We start from the raw sequence: 15,655 nt of genomic DNA, 5'->3' as shown, positions 1-15,655 counted from the left end.
CCTCCTCAGTCCTCTCGGCCTCCCAAAGATGGAATGGTTCGGCTGCCTTGATGCACGGTCAGCGTGCACAATCAGAAGGTTATTCTGCACATTTGTCACAGCACAAGAGACCCCTGAAGGAAACTGAGCCTCGTTTGTAAAGAAGGGGTGCCTCCCTCAGAGGCCGCCTGGCTTCAGGCCCTAGTTAGGGGCTGGGCTGGTCCAGGGCCCTTTGGGCCCTTTCCTACGTGGAAAAGGGCACGTGCCTGCGGGAATAGTGAGGGGTCTGGCTGGGGACTAGGAGGGGGGATTGTCCAGAGCACTGGCGCCCTCGCACTCCTTAGAGAAGACCAGAGCGCCCTCTTCTCCCATCCCTCATCCCCTTTCCCAAACCCAGACCACCTTGGCCCAGTTTCCTGCAGGCCTCTTCCGGTGACTCACACAAGACCTTCAGCCTGGGCAGGGCATTTGGTGCCTGTGCCTCCACATCCCCCTCTCCCTCCTACCCCTGGCCCAGGAGCCAGTCCTGATAAGGAAGCCCCTCCCTGGAAGGCCTTCAGCACAAGGGTCCTGGGAATAAGGGTGAGGGAGGAGGCAGAGTAGGGAGAGAAAAGGGACATTTCTAAGATTCCTAGAAGCTTTACTGGCCCCAGAGAAGGAAGGTTTCACCCAGCATGGGTTTCAAATCTGAACATGAGCCCAAGACAACATGCAAAACCCTCCCTGCCCCACCTTGGCCCTCCTTAGGCGATCACAGCCTAACTTCTGCTCAGTCACTTGCTAGTTTGAGCCTTTCTGTGTTTCTTGTGTCCTCAGTTAGTCTGCAAGTTCTCCATAGGCAGGAGTTCCAACTGCACAGCATGGAGTCCAGGAATTGCCCCGCCCCTTACTATGCTGCACAAATCCTTCACAACAGATGCTGTACAGGAACAGCTGCCTAATTTGCAAAGGCCCAGGGCAAAATGAAAATACGGGGACCCTAGTTAAAATGACTTAAAAATTCAAGGTGATGGCAACAAAGCATTGAACCAAGCACGGAACCCTTCTGAGCATGCCCTGGTCCTCAGTAGTACGAGTGGTAGCTGGTCTTCAAAGACACCACCATCAATTCCTCATCTGCCTCTGCCCGCATCCTGCTCCGACATCATGAGGTGGAGTGTAAGTCCCTTCCCTTGAATGAGCTTGACCAATAGGATGCACTGGAAAGGACACTCATACCTCCACGGCTAGGTCATAAGAAAGCTTGCGAGCTCTTCCTGACTTTCTTGAAGCATTGCTCTCAGGATCCAGCCAGTCACGTGGAGAAACCACATATAAGGCAACAGCCCCCAGCTGAGCCCCAAGCAGACAGCCAGGGTCAACGGGCAGTCACGTGAGTGAGCCAGCCCTCCTACGACTGCAGTCGCTGAGACATCAGACTGAAAGCATATGAGAAACCTCACCAAGCGAGAACCACCCAGCTGAGCCTGGTCAGCCCACAGAACTGTGAAAAATAGTCATAAATTGTTGCCTTAAACTGCCAAGTCTTGAGGTGAATCCACAGATGACTAGGGTGTGCTCTAAGGAGTGGCTTTCACTTGGAATACGACGTGACAGGCCTGGGTTGTCACGACAGTACTGGCTGAGCACACAGTAGGAGCCCAAGAAAGGCTGACCACCATTCACCCACTAGTGGCACGTGTTGGCGCCAGACATGTGGACCCCCTGACGCAGGACGTGACCCCCCCGGCAGATGTCTTTTGTGATGAGATATTTGCCATCTGTTTTCAACCTGAAATCTCCCTGGCAGATGAGGACATGGATCCTGCTGTCTCCAGAGATTCGTGACCCCTTCCTCCCAGCCCGGTCTGACCCTTCCCATCTCAGGAAACGGAAAGCAGTTCTCTCCCAGGACCCGTTTGCCCATGACAGCCTAACAGGGCTCCCACAACCAGTCTCACAGCCATTTCCCAGTCCTGTCTTCCCTGCAATAGTAATACAGACGCTGCACCTGCCCCTGGGTTCTGTTCTCTGCTCCTGTGTTTGTTCATTTGTTTCTCCAGGATCTTTAAACATCTGATTAAATGCCACACTTCAGATGAAAAGCTCCGAAGATAAAAGATGATCAGACTTGGTCTTTTTCATCAGCCCTCCTCTCTGCTCAGTGGCTTTTCGCAGCCCTTATTCTCTCCCTCCTCACCCCCAGCCTCCAGGAAGTCCTCTTGTGCCCTGTGAGTTCCTCTCCCAGTTGCTGGTCCCACACTCCTCTCCCCTGAAGCCCCAGACACGGGCAGCGGCTAGAGGAGGATGTCAAGTCAACATGCAGCCTGAGGCTGAGAAAAGGTGCGGTTTGGCCAAGGATGGGAGTCCCTCCACGTCAACAGGACAAAGAGGGATCTGAGATCCAGGCTACCACAACACCCCCTCCTTGTGATTCTCCTAACCACATGTGCCTGCTTTTTATGTATCACCAACACTCCTAAAATTCACCCCTCCCTGAAGTGGGCAGACAGTGCAGGCAAAACCAAGTAACCAGACACGCAAGGCACTGACGTTGGGATAAGTAAACACGAGGGGGCCCCAAGCCCACACCTCCCACGTACACCCAACTGCCCCTACTGTCCTCTGGAAAACAAAAGCACTCAGTAGTGCCCGGGCTGTGATCTGCACACCCCGCTCCTTCTCCTCATTTTCACCTTGTGAACATAAAACGCTACTTTAGAGATCCTGGTTGCAAGCTGGGTCCCCAAGCAGTTCTCATCCCCTGCATTACCTGCAAGCAGCACGCGCGGCTACCAGGTGGGTCCCGGTCTCAAAGCCAACAACTCTAACGCAGCAGGAGACATTCTGGACATAATGACCAACTTCTGTGCTCCCAGGAGCTCCCTTCTGCCCTCCCAAGCCCCACCACCACCCACCCCAACTCATTTCAAGCAACCAGGCTCTATGCTCTCTGCCTCCAGGGAAGGACGTGAAAGGGAGAAAAAGGAAAATCCAAGCTTTGATGTCTCAGCAAGGTTAAAATGTTTAGGAGAAACATCTTGAGTGAGAGCAGGGTTTCTCTCCACCCTTCCTCTACACGCCCGCCCCCAAATAAAGAGTGAAGATTCCTCTGAAATGGTGAGGGGAGAAGGAGGGAAGGTGATGAGAACAGAGAAGCTGAGTGGGGGGGGGAGGGCCTGACCTGCAAGGCCCATGCAGATGGGATGAAGGACTCACCAGCAGTGGGCCCCTGTGAGGGACACGGCTGCCCCCACAACTCTGGGCACCAGCCAGCACCAAGGGAGCAGCACCAGTGCCCAGGGACCCCGGGCTGACTTTCCTGATGGTCCCCCAGTGGCCCTTCTTTCCACACCAGACAGCAGGGGGCCATACTCAGCTCTCTCCCCATCCAAGTGACTGCCCCCTCAGCCCCGCAATATCCTAGGACACCTGAATCCTCAAGAAAAGGAAGCTGGGCCCTCAACACCCTCTGCCATCACCATCAGATACACGCCTCCTGAGAGGCAGCTCACAACCGCCCTCACTACCCACGAGCTGGAAGAGGATGAAACCTGCCCTGGTTACCACACAGGCTGAGCAGCCTGAGGGCATGCCAGGCAGCAGGCATCTAAGGAAGGCTTTTCCTGCCTAATCTTACTGATAGAACTTCCTCTACCCACCCTTATCACCAGGACTCAGACTCAGCCTCCCTCAAAGCCCTCCCTTACAGCGCAGCTCACCCTCACAGAGCAGTTACTCCTTCCTCCATCTTAGGTCCATAACCTGCTCATCTTCCCATCATTCCACTGTCACACTGCAATGTAATTTACAGCCAGGTCTCTCTCTGTTATTGGACTAAAATGCTTTGGGATCAGGGCCCCAGTCTTACTCATTTTCACATCCTCAGTAACTGGCACAGAATAGGCACTAAACTAATGTTTGTATAGTTAAATTGAATTGTCTACCTAATTCTCTTTTTAAAATTAAAACCAGGATTCCTTATTAAAGCAGCTCCAGAGCAAGGAGTCAGTCCTAAAGAGCAAGCAATTAAGGAAAACACAACATGGTAAATAGTCATTGGGTTTCACCTGTTCCCAATCGCGGCTTAATTTTCACTAGGGCCGTTGCTCTGAGGCTTTTCACCCTGATTCTCCACACCTGCACCACTCTCCTCGAGCCCCAGTCTTACCCCTGAGCCCCTCATTCTGAACTCAGGCCAGGATCTTGCCTCTTATTTTACTGAGAAGAAGAAGGTGTGATATAAACTCCCTCAAATTCTCATCACCTCTCTGAAATGACTGGCAAAAGATGTGGGGGCAAGGGGTGCCTCATACACTGCCCAGGTGAGATTGATAAAATCATACTGCAGTGCAATTTGGTGATCTATGTCAAAAGGTTAAACATGCATAACCTTTGACCTAGTCATTCAACTTCTAAAATTTTATTCTAAAGAAATAATGGGACACGTGCACCAAGAAATCCACAAAGATGTTCTTTGCAGCATTGTTTATAAAATGCACCCTCCTGGCCTTGTTTTTGTACCATCTTTGCTGTCTGAGCTTCAGCTACTCTTCTTTCAATTTCTCTTTCTTCTTCTACCTCTGTCTCTAATATCCCCAAAGTCCCCACATCCCACTTTAAAATCTCCTCCATGTCTCTTACCCCATCCAATTTCTTCAACCTAGCTCAGGCCCTCCATGAGCCACCTGGAGACTATGAAACTGGCCACCTCGGAGAAAGAGCATCCAAGTGATGGTCATGCAATAATAGGGCTCATGAAAGACCCTCTGGGGGCAAGGAAGAGCAGCTTACGGTGGGCTTACTGACTCCCGGCCCCTGGGTCTCCCTGACTCCCACCCTGGCTGTGCCACTTAGCCTAGGCATGAGTAAAATCCTTTTCTCCTGAGTTCATCTGCAACAGATTAGAATTTTTCAAAAGTGAGTTTAGGTCTTTTTTTTTTTCTTTTAAGGGGAAGGGAAATAAATCTTCATTATGAAACATTTTTAAAACGAGTTTGTGTGTTTCTTATTTTGAAATAATGACCGGCGAGTGGGAGGATATAGCTCAGTGGTAAAGTGCATGCTTAGCATGCCCTAGGTCCTGGGTTCAAACCCCAGTACATTCATTTAAAAAATTAATCAGTAAATGAAAAGAAATAAAATAATGACCACCTGGCAAGAGATCTCTTCGCTGGTAAAGCTCTCTGAACTCCCAAGCCCCAACTCCCCGTTTGTTGCCTGGTTCTGTGTGCAATCCCCACTGCACAGCCCACTTGTCTTTCCCATTGGAATGAGCAGGTGGGCAAGCTTGACCTTGGGTGGATCATGGGAATCACACCTTACTCTGCGGTTGTGGTTCCAAGCAGTACTATATTTTATTGTAAACTTTTATTTTTGAAAAGGTGATCCCTGAACATGTTAAAAATGCTTTTTCAACAATACCAAAATATATACCAGTGAAAACACTTGCTCCCTCTCATTCCTAGCCCAGGACCCAGCTCCTTTCCCCAGAGGCAGATGCTGTTCCCAGCCAGCGCATGTGGAGATGGGTAAGTGGTGCACACTCTGTACACTGTTCTCCCCTTGCCTTTTTCTTTACTATATCTTAGAAATCTCCCCACTGACGGATATTTACCTTCCAATCTTTTGCTATTGTGAATATGCAGCAGTAAATATCTCTGTATGTTTCCCTTTGTTAGAAATGGAATTTCTAGGTCAAAGCAAATGTGTATCTAAAATTTTTATAGATATTGCCAAATTGCCTCCAACAGGGTGGTTTCAGTTCATGCTTCCATCAACAATATTGGAGTGTGTTGATCCCCCGCCGGTTTTGCCAATTATCCACCAAAATTTTTAACTTTGCCAATCTTATCATATAAAGAATAATGTTTTGGTGTAGTTCTACTATGGGTTTCTTTTAGAACAGGTGACATTGAGCAAGAAGTGCAGCAGAATGCTTCAGAGGACAAACTCTGGTTTTTGGCTGCTTGGATTCAAGTCCCAGCCCAACCGTTAATTATTTGGGTGACTTTGGTAATTCACTTAACCTCTCTCCGTTTTTGGTTGCTTATCAGAAAAATAGGTATTATAATAATAGTGCTTTCTTCATACAGTTATTGTGAAAATTAAATGCACAAATAAAAATAAAGCTATTTACAAGCATTAGTTGTCATTATTATATTTCCCATGTTTAATGACCATTGTGGTTTTTTTCTGTGAACTGCCTACTCGTGGCCTTTGCCCATTTTCCTATTGCTTGTTATTTTTTCTTTCTGAAATACAAAAGCTCTTTACATATATTTAGGAAATTAGCCCTCTGTCATTTGTGTAGCAAACATTTTTCCCAGTTTACCCTTGTCTTTTGACTTTATTTATGGCAGTTTTGGCATGTAGAAATTTTAATTTTTTATGTAGTTAAATGCACAGCCTTTCCCTTTATGACTTCTGGGCTTTAAGCTACGTTCCAGAAACCTCACACTTCTCAAAGTACGAGTGAATGGCAACTAAAACAGCTTCCTGCGTTTCCCTCCCGACCCTGCCTCCCCCTCTCCCCCGTCTCCCTATCCTGTGCATGAGCCAAGGGTATCTCCTTAACACATCCTCTGTCGCTTTTCCATATTCAGTTTCTCCTTGCTTCCTCCTAAAGTCCCTCAAGAGTAACTCCAATCAGGGCACTTCCCTGCCCAAGAGTGTTCAGTAACTCCCCATCACCTACTGAACCAAGAGCAAGCCTCTCGTTAGGGGCATCTGCCTAGAAGACACCAACTCACTTTGCCAGCTAGCAATTCCCACACATGTCTCCAGTCCAGCTCAACTTTTCAGTGTTCCTCTAAATAGTCTTTCCCTTCTCCCTGACTTCCATCACTCTGCTTCATCTACCTGCAGGGCCTTCTGCCCATCTCTGCCAAATTCTCATTTTTCAAGACTCATCCCCAGAAACCCTTCCCCTCAAAGTCTTGACTGGTCCCCAACAATCAGGTGTGAACTCTTCTTGCCTTGCACACTCAGAGCACTTTGTTTTTTCTTTTCCTGAGATGCACATCTCAAGCTGCCTTAAATAAACCAAGAACTCTAGGGAAAATGTGAGCTGTGTCTCATATCTCTGCATCTGCCACACTTCCTTAATCTCTTGTTGAAATAAATTGTGGACACAAATAATCAGATTGATGAAGGCGAGGGGGGCAGATTACAAGGGAGTTACTGTTCCCTGGCTAAACCACCACATCCAGACTGCCGGGCTGGAGGCCGCAGGAGCTGGCTTCCCCAGTCTATCTCCCTGCTGTGTCAGATGGTGAGCACTGGTTAACGTTCTTTCAGTTGGAAGTGGAAGAATACCAATCCTTAAACAAAAAAATGGCTTGAGGGTGGAGGATCAGGCACTCACTCCCCTCTCCCCAGCCCTCAGCCCCACTTCCTATATATGGGCCCCATTGTCAGACAGGAACCATGTGAGCCCTGTGGAGGCAACATGGCGGCACCAGCTTGGTGGTCAGCGGTACTCCCACACCGTCTCGAAGTTCAAGTGCAGAGAGAAAGGGCATCCACCTCCCTCCTAGAAGTTCCAGCCAAGGTCCCTTTGCCTTTCTCTGTCTCTTAATGGGTTAGATGTGCACCCTCGAGCCAATCACTGTGACCACAGAAAGGCAATGCTTGGGTAGGGCCTGAGCACCTACCCACTGTCAGAGCCGAAGACTGAGTGGATTCTATGCGCACCATGCTCAGCGTACAACCTAAAACAGCTCCACAGGAGGCAACTGACATACTGTCACCAAAAGAAAGAAGAACAGACGCTACTGACCAAACCACAGATAATCACCACGCACAGCACTGCTCACTGCTCTCCTGGAAGGGAGGATGGGTCTGAAGCCCCAGTCCTGTGCTATTTCTCTCCTGCCTGCCACTCTCCCTCACCCTGGAGGCAATGGTTCTAGCTTCCAAACACAACAAGGTCCCCCAAGGTTTGTGGCTGAGCCACAGGACCAGTGTGAACAGATCCTAACCAAACCCCAGACCAGGCGATGGCTGGCGTGGTCCAGCCGGCTCCAAGTTATTAGAACCAGGAGTCCCAGCCCCAGTCCCAAGAGCTGCAGGATTGTTTATCTTTGTTGGGGAAAAACTGCAGCCAGAGCCATAAATCACTGCCCAGCTGGATGGCTTCGCTGAAATGTTTGTTTAAACAATGAAATCTCCTGACGGACTGAAAATATAGGATGGATCACCCTGTCCTTCTCAGGACTAGTTGTGCAGGCTAGAGCCTGGGGCCTGGGAGAGGGACTCAAAATTGGCTCTCCACCCCCAACCCCCATCACTCCCACCCCAATATCAGCACTAAAGAATGAAGCCACAGCATAGCTAATCTGAAACAGCAGATAATGCAAAAAGCCATGTCTATCAATCTTTGAAATGCAATCTCTAGAGTGGTTTGCGTTGGACGTGCCTTCCTAATGGAAGTAGCATTTCTTGGCTAATGTGCACAAAGAGGGTGGTCTCTGGAAGGACACTCGCATGGAGCATGGGAGCTCTGGCTCTGCCCTGGCCACTGCACCTTGTGGGCCAGTGACTTCTGCTCTCTGGACCTCAGTTTCGCCACTGGTTACATGAGGGAGTTAGATTCAGGCTTTATGTTTTCTCCCAGTTCTTGCCTGCTAAGTAAGGCTGCCATGTGTTCATTTTACATTCGTAAAAGAAAGACCAGAGAAACCGGAGCGGGTCGGGGAGAGATGATTCTGTGACTCCCCTCCAGCCCTGGGGTGCTCCCTCCTGTGCCCTCTGGCCCCTCAGAGAAGGAGAGCAGAGGAAGATGTGGATTGAGGGCACAGTTGGCAGATCCGTCCTCAGTAGTGGGGTGCGCTCCATGAAGGAGGTAAGAGTGACCGCTGAAGGATGCGGGTGACACGGACCACGTCAGACTGCAGAACTGGGGCCATGCCGAAGCAGACCTGACTTGTGGAGGGAGGGCAGGAGGAAGGGAGCTCGTCTGGGGCTTGGTGGGGGCCGGGGGGAGCATCCAGAGACCAGCAACTCCCTTCCCAGCCCTCCCTAAAGGAAGAAGGCAGCAGAGGCCTGAGTCTTTCCAGTCCAGGGGCTGCATGCCCAGCTCTGTGACAGGAGCCATGTCAGGCCTGTGATCGAGTATGTGACGCAGGGTATTCAGCCATCTGGTCGTAGGTTTGCCAAATATTTTCGAGAACATATTACCTGTCTGAGGGAGGCTTCAGGAATGCAAAGATGAATAAGACCAGGGTTCTTTAGCGATGGGATATTCCAAAGGGGTTAGCGATGGGATTTACAAGAAGAGTGGAGGAGACTGGGAAAGAACTGTAAAGGGTTATGTTAATGGTTATGTGAGGGGGGTTCAGGGGATGCTATAGAGTCTATTATTAAGGTCTGCAGTGGAGTCTGTGATGGGATTATAGGGTGGGATGGTTTTGGGGGGTTCATTAGCTATAAAATTGGAATAAAATGGGGTGTGTGATGGTAGCTGTAACAGGGTCTATGAAGGGGTGGGAGTTGTCAGGACACATGATGATTCATTAACGGAGCAGTCTTTCTTGACAGCCCAGATGAAATCAAATTCTTCCTCTTAATATGGTCTCAACAGCACTTTATAGTTATCATTCGTAACACCATAGTTGAAATGAGTTCATTGTTTTGTAACTGTTTGCTTAATTCCTGCCTCCCTCACTCAGCTGCAAGAGTGGTGAAGGAGCAGCCCTGGTGGACATCATGGGCTCCTCCTCCACCCCACCGCAACACCACAGCCCAGGCGGGACACCTGGCAAGCCCTCAGTAAACTCTGATTGAATAGATAGCTCCCTGACAGTCAGGGTGCCAAGACCCTCCCCAAATCCTGCAGGGCAGCTAGATGTCCTCAGAGTAAGTAACAGTTTGTGTCAAGAGTCAGGGTAGGGGGCTCTGGTTCTGTTTGAAGAGAGGTGTTGCCATCTAGTGGCCAAAGGGAAGAACTACATGGCGAGGAAGCGCTCACCCTGCCCCAGTTCTAGCCTCCATCCCCTCAGGGACCATGGCTTTCAGCCCAGCTTCTAGCCACACAGAAATCACACCCAGCTTCTCCCGCTGTCTCAGGAGTGGAGCAAGAAGAGGTAAGAAATGGAGACCATATGCGCCCTGTGCTAGACTGCCCTTTTCTCAATCGGCATTATAGTCACCCAGCCCTGCCTCTCAGGCTGGGCTCTCCCTAATTTTAAATTCAACCCTTCATCCTGAGAAACAACTAGTCCAGGGAAAGGAGGTGGTACCAATGAAGCGTTGATTCAGTGGCTTCTGTATGAGGATTTCTCATCAGCTGAGCTTTCACTGTCTAGAGTGTGTCAATCCATGTACACGCACACATACACACAGATACACACACACACACACACACACACACACACAAGCAGTATCTTTGTTCTACATAATGGTGAGTGATTTGATTTTCTGATTAAAATTGATCCCCTCCATCCTATTTCTGTACATGTTATGGTCAAAGCCCCAAGTAAAACACTAGGCAAAAACCCCTGTCCTAGGGACCTTACGTTCTAGTGAAGCATCTTCTAATTACGCAGTGGTCACCATGGAGCTCCTCATCCTCAGCTCTAAACTGGGGCAACGACAGCCCCTCGGCTACATCACAGAGCAGTACGCCTATGAAATAGTAACGAGAGACTTGAACACTGAAAGGATTGGTTCACAGGAACATTGCTGCCCTGTAAACTGAGTTACCAATAATACTTGCATGGGTTTTGTACTTGTCTTCTTACATTTCCATGTAATGTTTTATTTTCATTATTGCACCTGGATGAGGGGCAGTGACAGTGCCCCCAAAAAACATCCCATATAGGCACACCAACAGCACAAACAGTGCATTCACAAAGCACCCCCAGATGCATGTCCCTCTGCCACCCCACTCTGGCCCCCAGTCCATTCTGTCTGGGAATTCTGAAGCTGTTGTGGCCTGAACCCTAAGGACACAGGAGCATCTCTGAGAGTCCTCCATCAGAATGCTGCTCCCCACTGAACAGGCAGCATCCTGGGCAGCTCACAAGTAACGAAAGATTGTCTTCTGCTTTCCCAATATTACTCTCTACTGGCGCCCAGGAACACAAGTACACACGGCTTCCAAAGCTGCAGTCTCACCGAGGTGGGTAAAGGTCTCTCCCAGCGTGTATGACTCTTTGCATGAATTTTCCAAAGAGTAGCCTGATTCTTTCCGTTTCACTACAGCCCCTTTTCTAATAACTTTTTAAATGGTCCCCTGGGCAAAGTTGAAGGACAAAGAATACTGTCCACTGATGCCACCTTACAGTGTCCTTGGGGAGCAGCCCTGAATGAGTACCCTGCACCTCAGTCCTTCCCAACCTCAGGGGAAGTCCTCACCACCCCACAGAGGAGTAGTCAATACCAAGAGAGGCTGCCCACAAACTGTCCCCCCTCCCTCCTTCATCCAATTTGGTCCTACCTGTTGGTGCCCAATTTTTCTTCACCCTTCCTCCCAGAAGGCCCATGATAGTCCATTCTCGTGACCTACAATTCATACCACAGGTATGTAGACTCAGCCTCCCCAGGGGATACTTACTGTCAACAGATAGGCTAGATACATGGAAAGGACCTTAAGTTAAATTATTAACGCAAATAAAATAAGATAAATCAGAGTAAAAGGTATTTATGAGTGAATTAATAAAATAACTCTACCAGGTTTAAACACACACACATACAGCCCTTTCTCCAATAAGAACAACTAAAAACATAAAAGTTAATGTCCTATGTTTGTTTGAAGGTGACAAAGCTAGGATCCTTGATGAGGGCGCATGCTAAGGACCAAAAAAAAAAAAGATAAGAAGCCCACCTTACAATCCTGGCCAGAGCGCGTTGGGCAGGGACCCTGCAGATCCCATCCTCGGGTCCACCTCAGGCCAAGCGCACAGACATCCTGTGCGTGTGTGACAGAATGGACAAAACTGCACTTCTGGGTACAGGAGGGTATACCTCAGTGGTAGAGTGTGTGCCTAGCATGCAAAAAGGTCCTGAGTTCAATCCCCAGTACCTCCACTAAAAATAAACAAAAACCTAAAAAAATTAAAAATTAAAAAAAAATTTACAGCAGGCAGGGTATACCTCAGGTGATAGCGCGCATACTTAGCATGCACGAGGTCCTGGGTTCAATCCTCAGTACCTCCTCTAAAAATAAAGAAATAAACAAACCAAATTACCTACCCCCTAAAAAAACTTTTTTAGCTGCATTTCTTGGAACTTCTCTCAGGGAGAGTACTGGGTGTGGCCAGAAACAACACTCCAGAAGCTGCTTGAATGGAGGTGTGGGCAGGTAGTGACAGGAGTCAGACCACTAAGGGCCACAACAGATGCTCAAGTGACGAAGGACGGGGGTCCAACTATGAGCTAAGCAGACAGGCCTTTGTTCAACTGGCACGATGTACACAGTCGCTCAGGACAGGGGCGGGGAGGCTGAGAATGCAGGGAGGAGCTCTGATGGGGCAGTTTTCTAAACAGAGGCACAAAGCTAGGAATTACAGCAGGTGTCTCATCAGAGAGCACACAGGCCAGAGAGAAAGGCGGGACATGTTTTAAATGCTGAAAGGGGGGGGAAAAAAACCCTGTCATCCCAGAAATCTACACACAATGAAATACTTTCCAAAAATGACGGAGAAATAAAAAATTTTCAGATAAACCAAAGATGAGAGAATAAAATATCCATAGGTTTCTCATATCAGAAGTGTTGGCTCTTTCTCTTCCAGTCCCAGGCGATTCGGGGGAACCTCCCGGCTCCGGTGCAGACATGGCCAAGGGGAAAAGCCACATCACACACAACCAGTGCCGAAAGTGGCACAGAAACGGCATCAAAAACCTCCACTCACAGCGATACGAACCTCTTAAGGGGGTGGGCCCCAAGTTCCTGAGGAGCATGCGCTTTGCCAAGAAGCACAAGAGGGGCCTGAAGACGCAGGCCAACAACGCCAAGGCCACGAGCGCACGTGCTGAGGCCGTCAAGGCTCTCGGAAAGCCCAAGGAGGTCAAGCCCAAGCTCCCAGAGGGCAGCAGCCGCGAGCTCAGTCGACTTGCCTGCACTGCTCACCCCAAGCTCGGGAAACGTGCTCGGGTCCGCGTCGCCAAGGGGCTCAGGCTCTGTCGGCCAAAGGCCGAGGACGAGGCTCAGACCAAGGCCGCAGCTTCAGCTGCAGCTCCGGCTCCCAAAGGCGCCCAGGCCCCTACAAAGGCTCCAGAACAGAGGCTTTCATCTACTGATGTAAGGATAGAAGGATTGGTGTGACCCCTGGGCTCCTGTCTGCATGGGGCTCATGTCCTCCTGTGCCGTTTGTACAAATAAACCTGAGGTAGGATTTGTCAGTCGGGAAAAAAAAAAAAAATGTTAAAGCATGCTGTCCAAGGAGAAAGAATAGGACACCAAACAGAAATTAGGATCCACACAGAATTTCAGGATCTCCAGAAAAAGTTAAAATTGAAATAAAGACAAAAAACTTTTCTTATTTTTAATCATTGTAAAACATAATTGACTATCTAAGTCAAAAATTAGAGTAAAGTATAGTGGGCTTAGAGCACGAAGTGAAACAAAGGGTAACAGCCTAAAAGTTGGAAGGAAAGAATTGGGGTTACACTATCCAAAGGTTCGTACACTTTAGATGAAAAAGCATAATATTACTTGGAGATAGGCTGTGATTAATGGCATATGTATATTTTAAATCCTAGGGCAATCTAAAATTACCATCAATTATATACGTGTAATTTAAACCCAAGGGCACCATGAACATTTTAAAAGTATAACTAGTGATACAAAAGTGGAGACAAAAAACAAATGATACATTCTCTATCCAAAGGCAGGCAGAAAAGGAGGGGAAATTGAAGAAATAATACATAAAACAAATAGAAAACAACTCGCAAGATGTTAGATTTTGATCCATGTGAATGGTGTCAACAATCAGATTCAAAGACAGAGATTGCCATATTGGATAAAATAGCGAGATCTAATTATATGCTGTCTACAGGAAATCCACTGTAAATAAAAAGACATACATAGGTTAAAAGAAAAAGGATGGTAAAAGATACATCATGCAAACACTAAACATACATAAACAACAAGGTCCTACCGTAAAGCACAGGGAACTATATTCAGTAGTTTGTTATAACCTATGAATAATATGAAATGCTATAATCTATGAAAGAATATGAATATGAAAATGAATATATATATATAACTGAGTCACCATGCTGTATACCAGAAACTAACACAACATTGTAAATCAACTATACTTTAATTAAACATTTTTCAATTAAAAAAAACTTTTAAGTATAGTGGCTGCATTATTACCAGGGAAAGTAAATTTCAATACAATAAATATTACCAAGTATAAAGAAGGACGTTACTTAATGTTAAAGGGGCCAATTCACCAAGAAGACATAATAATCCTAAATTTTTAAGCACCTAACAAATACATAAGAGCTTCCAAATACATGATGGAAAACACTGATAGAACTGGGAAGAGAAATAGATAAATCCACGATTACAGTTGGAGGCTATAATTAAGTTATAAAATAAACAGACAGAAAATCATTCAGAACATAAAAGACCTAAACATCACCATCAATGAACTTGATCTAACCGAATGTATAGAACATTCCACCCAACGACGGCAGAATTCCCATTTGTTTCAAGTGCATGTGGAACATTGAGCAAGTCAGATCACTTGCAGGAGACGTAAAGTAAATCTCAACAATCTTAAAAGACTTGAAATTATACAAAGGGTGTTCTCTGACCGAAATGGAGTTAAACTGGAAATTAACAACAAACAGATACCTGGAAAATCCCCAAATATTTGAAAATTAAATGTCTGATGGGAGTATCACTAGATTGTTTCTGATTGATGTGAAATACACCCCCTTTCTCTATGCCTCACAAAAATCCTTAGTAAAACCCACGTAGCTGACTAATGGCTTTAGACCAGGGGGTGGCAAACAAGAGCCCACAGGACAAACCTGGCCCTTGGCCAGTTTTTATCTGGCCTGCAAGCTAAGAGTGGCTTTTACAATCGTAAAGGTTGTGAAGATGAAGGAGGACGAGGAGGAACTGGAGTAGCCACCCAAAACAGCCTCCATTCTTGCAAACCCCTTCTTCAATGAAAGGAGTTGGGAAGTGTTTCCTCCTTTATTTTCTAATAAAGTTCATGACACATTGGTAGGTTGGTTGGTTGGTTTTTCTTCAAGTGTTCACCAGAGAAGCCTGGTGTTTGGAGTTTTCTTTGTGAAAAGGTTTCAGATTATATATGCAATTTCTTTAATAGATATAGAGCTATTCAGATTTTTTGTTTCTTCTTTTGTCAGCTTTGTAATTCACCCCTTTGTGTTAATCAACGTTTCCTTTTGGTATCATTTTCCTTCAGTTTGAAGGATTTCCTTTAACATTTCATGGAGTGCATTTTGCCACAAACAGAAGGGTGCTACTGTCATCCAGTGATTAGAGGCCAGGAATGCTGTTCAGTACCCTACAATGCACAGGAAGGTACCCCAAAGACTTGGCCTTCCCTCAAAATACCAACAGTGCCGAGGCTGAAAAACCTGGACTAGAGTACTCTTACCCTGGGGCCAGTGTCACCCGACTCCTGAGATAGCTACTTGATGCCCAGGTAGTTGAGAATGTTTCTCTGCTCCCCATTCTGGCCAGTTGGAACCCTAACATCTCCCAACC

At 47.4% G+C, this 15,655-nt stretch overlaps 1 pseudogene; it reads left to right on the top strand.

Annotated features, from left to right (window-relative positions):
- Nucleotides 1–12,733: 12,733 nt before the first annotated feature.
- On the top strand, nucleotides 12,734–13,225 carry LOC102525063 (large ribosomal subunit protein eL29 pseudogene; annotated as a pseudogene).
- Nucleotides 13,226–15,655: the final 2,430 nt, after the last annotated feature.

Source organism: Vicugna pacos, chromosome 15 (assembly GCF_048564905.1).
Source record: "Vicugna pacos chromosome 15, VicPac4, whole genome shotgun sequence".
Taxonomy (NCBI): domain Eukaryota; kingdom Metazoa; phylum Chordata; class Mammalia; order Artiodactyla; family Camelidae; genus Vicugna; species Vicugna pacos.
This window is presented reverse-complemented; position numbering and strand designations above follow the sequence as displayed.